Here is a 7,633-nt window from a genome sequence, read left to right as displayed (position 1 = left end):
AAAACATTCCCCAATTCCCTAACCCTCAAAAGCTGTACAATTGTAAATGTTTACTGTTGCTAACGACATACTAAGTTTGAGGTAATCTGTTACACGGCAATAGATAACTAATGTATTCTGTGTATGTAAATATCTATAAATGCTTAGGAAGGATCTAGAAAGATGCACACGGGAAATGTGGTGAACTTGGAAGAGGTGGAGTAGTAGCAAAGAAATTAATACTTTTGTCTGTATCACTTTAATTTTTCCTCCAAGTGCATATATGTATGTTTCCAATGATATAATTAAAAATAAATTTAGGGGTTCACTGTAGTAGCAACCCTGGGTAATCCTTGGAGCAGGCCTGAGAGACAAGAACATGTGGATCCCAGTGGCTGGGCTTCCTCCTTGGCTGAGGCTCTCCGCCTTGGGGGGCGCTGGTCACTTTTGCATTTTAGGGTCTGGAGCAGTGACGCAAAAGCACTTACCGGCGAGGAACCGCCGTGGCCTGTCTGACTCCTCTCCGCAGCTGTGGCCCGATCCAGATTTCAGGGACCCGCCAAGGAGGGTGTCTATGTCCAGCTTAGACTTTAAGCATTACATAACCAATCGGAGATTGGCTGAGACCCTGGCGCAAATTGTATGGAGAAAACAAAATAGACCTCCACACCTATTGCTGCAGTGCAGTCCAGGTCCTGGAATCCTGACTCAGGCATTACTTGAAGTTGGTGCCAAAGTGGTTGCCCTTGAAAGTGACAAAACTTTTATTCCACATTTGGAGTCCTTAGGAAAAAATCTGGATGGAAAACTACAAGTGATTCACTGTGACTTCTTTAAAATAGATCCTAGAAGTGGTGGAGTAATAAAACCACCCGCTATGGCTTCTCAAGGGCTCTTTCAGAATTTGGGAATAGAAGCAGTTCCTTGGACAGCAGGCATCCCTTTAAAAGTAACTGGAATGTTCTCAAGTAAGGGTGAAAAAAAAGGCCACTTTGGAAACCTGCATATGACGTATTCCTGTAATTCTATATATAAATTTGGACGAATAGAATGAAATACGTTGATTGGTGAAAAAGAATTCCAGAAACTAACGGCAGATCCCCGAAATCCAGACTTGTATCATGTATGAAGTGTTATCTGGCAAGTAGCTTGTGAGATTAAGGTTCTGCACATGGAGCCTTGCTCATCATTTGATGTACACACCCAAAATGGGAGGCTGGAAAACTCAAAGTGTAGGGAATTATTAGAACTATTACAACAAAATCTGTATCTTATTCGAATGACTCCTCATAGAAATTTATTTACCGAGAACTTAACACCTATTAACTACAATATATTTTTTCGCATGTTAAAGCACTGTTTTGGGGGGTGCAGTGCCAATCTAATAGACCACTTACGTTCATTGACTCCACTTGATGCAATGGATATATTGATGCAAATAGGAAAAAAGGAAGAAGAGAAAATAACTAACATGTACCCTCACGACTTCAAAAACCTTTTTGAAACTATAGAGTGTTCCAAAGATTGTGCTTATATATGGCTATATGATGAAACCCTGGAAGATATATAGCAACTAGACTGTCGTTTTTGGTGGAGCAGTTTATTTATTTGGAAACTACGACATGAAAACCAAATTTGAAAGCTCACATCCTTTCAGCAGAAGATAACTGTTCTTGTTTTGCCCATGACACGTAGATCATTTCTCCTGAAGTTGATATCATTGGCATATTGGATGAAACAGTGGCTGCTATTTTATTCACAATTGAATAAAGTGAAAACTTCAATTAATTGTGGATTTGATCAGATTGAATTCATTTTGTTTCAGATTCCTATTTAAATATTTCACTTTCACTGTTGCTGATTTTTGCATCTTCTTGAGGAGCAAGAGTCTGTACATTATTAAGCTTAGAAAGTAAACAAAACTGATTTACTGATTTGTTTCGCATTTCAGTTTGTTGAAATGTATTGTGAAGTACTATAGAATGAAATTGTTTAAATTTTAATATGATTTAAACTTTTTTAGAAATTAAAATATTTTAAATAAAAATAAATAAATAAATGTAAAGCCAAAGCTTGGAAGCAATGAAGATGTCCTTCAGTAAGTGAATGCATAAATAAACTGTAGTATATCTAGACAATGGACTATTATTCAGCAGTAAAAAGAAACACACTGTCAAGCCGCAAAAAGACATGGAGAACACTGAAGTGCCTATGACTAAGTGAAAGAAGCCTGGAAAGGCTATATACTGTATGATTCTAACTAGGACATTCCGGATAAGGCAAAACTTGGAGATAGGAAGAGCAGTGGTTGCCATGGTTTAGGTTAGAGAGGGATGAGTAGGCAGAGCACAGAGGTTTTAGGGCAGTGAAACTATTCTGTATGACACTGTAATGGTGGATACATAACATTATTAAAACCCGTAGGATGTGCAACACCAAGACTAAGCCTTGATATAAACTATGGACTTTAGTTTAAAATAACGTGTCCAGCTAGAAGAGCACATTTTAATGTTCCCAACACAAAGAAACGATGAATGTTTTAGGTGATGGACATGCTTAACTCCCCGATTTGATCACTACACTTTGTATACATGAATTGAAATATCACACTGTACCCCATAAATGTGTACAATTGTGTTTCAACTAAAAATAATAATAAGGCTAGCCACGATGGTTCACCCCTGTAGTCCTAGCACTTTAGGAGGCTGAGGCGAGAGGATTGCCTTGAGGCCAAGAGTTCAAGACCAATCTGACCAATATAGTGAGACCCTCGTCTCTATAGAAAAAAATTTTAAGCAAAAAGTTAATTAAATTTAAAAAACATATGATACAAAAGAATGTGTCAATGTCTCATCAGCTGTAACAAATACATTACATTCATATTCATTGTTAACAGAGCAAACAGTGAGCTTGGGTTGCCAAGGGGTGTATGGGAAAGCTGTACCTTCCACTCAATTTTTCTGTAAACCTAAAACTGCTCTAAAAATAAAACATATTAATTATTTTTAAAATAAAATAAAATTTAAAAGATGACTAAAGACAAATAGACAAACATAGATATCACATCTCATTTGCCATTCAGGGCTTGCTGGAATAGGAACTTTTCCGAGCTAGGTGGGAAGGCTGATTCATTTGTCACCCTTATTTCTATCCCCACCTTTTTTTTTCAGCCAGCAGATGGGATAACATTTCAAAAACCTTGACTTTGGAATAAAGAACATTCTAAAACCTGGGTCCCTTAACAAGCGTGTATTGTTAGAAACAGGCCTCCAAAAGCCAAACACAAGTTGAGAATGGGCTCCCAGGATGTGCTAAGAGGCTATGGGGACCCAACAGATGTGGAAGAACTCAGCCATGAACCTCACTGCATGGCTCTAGGCCACAAGACAGGCAGCTCCCACCGGAGCCACTGCCCCCGGCCTGGCAAGTCAACCCCTTCACCCAGAGGCCTAGTGTGCCCAGACAGTTCCTGGGACCAGCGCATGCCACTTTCTGGGTCAGGTTCCCAACACACTGGGATGAGCAGAGAGGTGAACAGGACTGTCCAGGGTCTGGGGAACAGGGGCAGCCTGAAGAGGGACTGGGTGGGACCAGGCTGGGCAGGGATGAAGGCTGAGTCTGGTCCTGGGAGATGGCTCCCCAACTGTGGTCCACGGTGGCACCCACATGTGATCTGTCGGGGGAGGAAGCCACACACACCAGGAGCAGTGCCTCTCACTCACTGAACAAACATCACTCCAGGCCAAGCTCAGTGCTGGGGAGACAGAGGTGAACAAGCCTGGGTTCTAGGGATCGGGAGCTTCTTCCAGTGGGGTTCAGATTGTGTCAGAATAAGCAGCCACACAAGGGTGTAAGTAGCGTCCCATGGCAATAACTGATGTGAAAAAACCAAAGCAAGGGAAGGAGACCAGGAGGATAGGCCCGGGGGAGGGAGCAGGTAGGATGGGCGTCGGGAAAGGCTTGCGGGGCTGGAAATGGGCGGTTGGCTAACGTGCCTTCCAGGGACTCCAATCTCCCCAGAAGAGCACCAGGTCCTCCCTGAGGGCTATAGTGCATCTGAAAAGGCCAGAGTCAGCCAGGTCTCGGTGCACAGAATGCTTCACGGAGACCAAGGCTTTAGTCGGTGGATGAAGTGGCCTTCCCGTCTGTGCCATTCTCAGTGCCTTCCTAAAAAAGAAAAATCAAAGCTTGCTGCCCAGCTTGCCCCATTCAAAAAAAAAAAAAAAAATCCTGTTCCTGTTCAGGAAGACTTTGTATTGAGGGAAAACGTCCACAGGTGACTCCTCTTGTGCCTGTTGAGAAGGAGGTGCAGAGATGGAAATGACTCATGGGAAGCTGCTTTGTGAACGAGCAGAGCCAGTGGTTCGATAACGGATGCCCACACCACCCTCCACCACGGTCCACTTGAGCACAGGACAGTCAGCGGCACATGAGCCCTTCCAAGGGCCCTTGCCAGTGTGACCTCCTCCTTCCCTTCCCCTCCCGGCCTGCGGCAGGCTTTGATTTGCTCCAAATCCAGTGTCGCATTCATCAGAGATCACAGATTCTAAAGTGTGCAGCCTCTCCCATGAGGTTACAATTCCAGAAGTCACCTGACAGAGCCAGAAATGCACGGGACACTTGCACAGAGAAGTAAGTTATGTCCTGAGAGTCGCCTGGATCCTGGGGAGGTGGAAAACTGTCCTCAAATGGGATGTGTTTTCAGTAGAAGAGCCAGCTGGCAGCTCACCCGCAGCTCTGAGCAAGGGAGGCTTCTGATCCTTCCTGCCATGCTGCCTCGTTGATACCATCCCTTTGGCCACACTTGTCTTGGGCCTTTATTAAAAGGGAAGGGTGAATTAAAGAAAACAATGATGTGGAAGAAAAACACAGATAGGTCATGAAATTCAGGGGAAATGATATTATTAAGAAATGAAAATAAGGCCAGACATGGTGGCTCTCAGCACTTTGGGAGGCTGAGGTGGGAGGATCACTTGATGCCAGGAGTTCGAGACCAGCCTGGGCAACACAGTGAGACCCTGTGTCTAAATATATGTATATGTTAATATATATTATAAATATATTAATTAATATGTATTACAAATATTATTAATATATAAATATATAATTAATATATATTAATTAGCTGGGGGTGTTGGTATGCATATGTAGTCCTAGCCACTTGGGAGACTGAAGTGGGAGGATCACTTGAGCCTAGGAGTTTGAGGCTGCAGTGAGCTATTATCGCATCACTTAGCCTGGGCAACAGAGCGAGACCCTATCTCAAAAAAAAAAAAAAAAAAAGAAGAAGGAAGAGGAAGAAGAAATAAAGAAATGAAAATAATAGTATTTTAAGCCAGAAGACTAGAAGGAAGAAAATGGCAAAATATCAGTATTAAACACCCTGCTATTGTGGAGGTGGTACAAAACTACCAGAGTTAATTATAAAAAAGTTAAGCAATGCACACATATAAAAGACCTCCATTTCTAGAGAATTACAAAGGTGATAACATTCTCAATTATGGCATAAATATTCCATCTCTGGGTCTTGCATCTTATTCATGGTGTTAATTTCTTCTAGTGCTTTGTAATTCTTTGTATGTGAACTGATTTTTTTTTGTGTGTGTGAGTTTTCTATGGGAGTCCTGTGAGCTCTGGGTGGTAAAAATACGGCTACGGAATAGAACAGTACAAGACTTCCTGTTGCCAGAGTCTCTGGGGATTTCAATGGTCATGGATCGGTTTTGTGTTCATTTTTCAGATTTTAGTTCTTGCACCATGCAGGTAGATAGATTCAGATCCCAACCCCATAGCCCCTAGCCACCTTCAGCTTTTGCTGTTGAACACATTTTATCTGCGTAAGCCTGGTAAGTGAAAAGCTTGGGAGGCAACTAATAGTTCTACATTTCTCTCATTATTTATGACATAAATTGGATTAACCTTTTTTATTTTAGAGTTGTTCACTATCTTGTGTAAAATAAGGGCAAAATGCAATAAGATATTCAAACAATTGTGAAATCATCGTTTTACTATTGTGAAACAAAGGTGGCAGTTCAGCCAAAACTGAACTACTGACTGACAGGCAGGCCTCTGCACGTGGTGTGACCGTTTGTGCATGAAAATAGACAACTTCTAGTAAATCAGGTTTGGGATAAAAGAGACAAAAATCTAAAGCTGATAAATAAGTTAAAATCAGAAAAATAGAAGAAATGAAGGATTAAAAATTAAACTCTAAGAAGTTAAAAGTAAAATAATCCCTCACCAAAAAATACAATTAATTAAGTGTCTTTTTAATAAATTAAGTGACCTGCATGGCCAGCCTCCTGTCTGAAGGACCTAAGAGGACTATAAACTGTTTCTGAGCCTCTCCTGTGTCCCCTCTTGAGGCTGCACCTGACTGGCTGTCACCTAAAAGAACACAGAACAGCATAGGATAAAGGTGGCATTCAAAATTGGTCGAGAAAATAGGAATCATTTAATAAATACCACTGGTATAACTAGTTGGCTATGGGGTGAGAAGAATCTCTCTGAATTCTAATTCTCAAAATAAATTCCAGATAAATTGAAAAATGTAACACAGCTAGGCACGGTGGCTCACGCCTGTAATCCTAGCACTTTGGGAGGCTGAGGTAGGTGGATCATCTGAGGTCAGGAGTTCAAGACCAGCCTGGGCAGCACAGTGAAACCCTGTCTTTATTAAAAACACAAAAATTACCCAGGTGTGATGGCGCATGCCTGTAATCCCAGCTACTCGGGAGGCTGAGACGCAAGAATAACTTGAACCCGAGAGGCAGATGTGTGAACTGATTTTTGTGAGTTTTCTATGGGAGTCCTGCGGAGATCACACCACTGCACTCCAGCCTGGGTGACAGAGTGAGACTTCGTCTCAAAAAAAAAAAAAAAAAAGTAATACAAAAATCGAAACTCAAGGGGACTATAAGAAAGTGTAGGCAAGAAAAAAAAAACCTTCACTGGGCAAGACCAAAACCAAAAGGCCTACATGAATGTACCTGCAAAGCATAAACAGTAATTTACCTGCTTAAAAATCCAAGATTTCTTCATGGCAAAAATTATAACAAGCAAAGCCAAAAGACAATCAACACACACAGATCAATATTCCCACCATCTTTGACAAAAGGCTCACTCTTTGGTGGGCAATAAAATAATATCTATCAATGTTTTAAAAGAAATAGTTTTGACCTAAGAACTCTGCTTCTAGAACTTGATCCCACACTTTCGTGTGTACATATGTATTTCACTGAAGCGCTGTCAGTAACAGGAAAAGACCAGAAACAATGCACATGCTCTATAAAGAGGGGACAGATTCAATATATTATGGGACATCCATAATTTACGTCGGAGGGGCCAAGGAAAACTTCCCCTTTGCCCTCTGAATGCTGGCTGAAAATCAACTGACAAAAGATAGATTAAAGCCAGGTGTCATGTCTCATGCCTATAGTCCCAGCTACTCAAAAGACTGAGGCGGGAGGATCACTTGAGCCCAGGAATTCAAGGCTGCAGTGAGCTATGCTTACACCACTCTACTCCAGCCTGGGCAACAGAGCAAGACCCCTGTCTCTTAAAAAAAAAGGCAGATTAACAGGAGAAGAGTCATATAAATTTATTAGCACCATGCAATGGTGTACAGATGGTTAAATACCCTTCTTTTTAGGGA

The 7,633-nt window shown here is 41.5% G+C and overlaps 1 pseudogene; it reads left to right on the top strand.

The window, feature by feature from the left end:
* Positions 1 to 243: 243 nt before the first annotated feature.
* Positions 244 to 1,767, top strand: LOC129039502 (dimethyladenosine transferase 2, mitochondrial-like; annotated as a pseudogene).
* The last annotated feature ends 5,866 nt before the right edge of the window (positions 1,768 to 7,633 follow it).

Source organism: Pongo pygmaeus, chromosome 5 (assembly GCF_028885625.2).
Source record: "Pongo pygmaeus isolate AG05252 chromosome 5, NHGRI_mPonPyg2-v2.0_pri, whole genome shotgun sequence".
NCBI lineage: Eukaryota > Metazoa > Chordata > Mammalia > Primates > Hominidae > Pongo > Pongo pygmaeus.
This window is presented reverse-complemented; position numbering and strand designations above follow the sequence as displayed.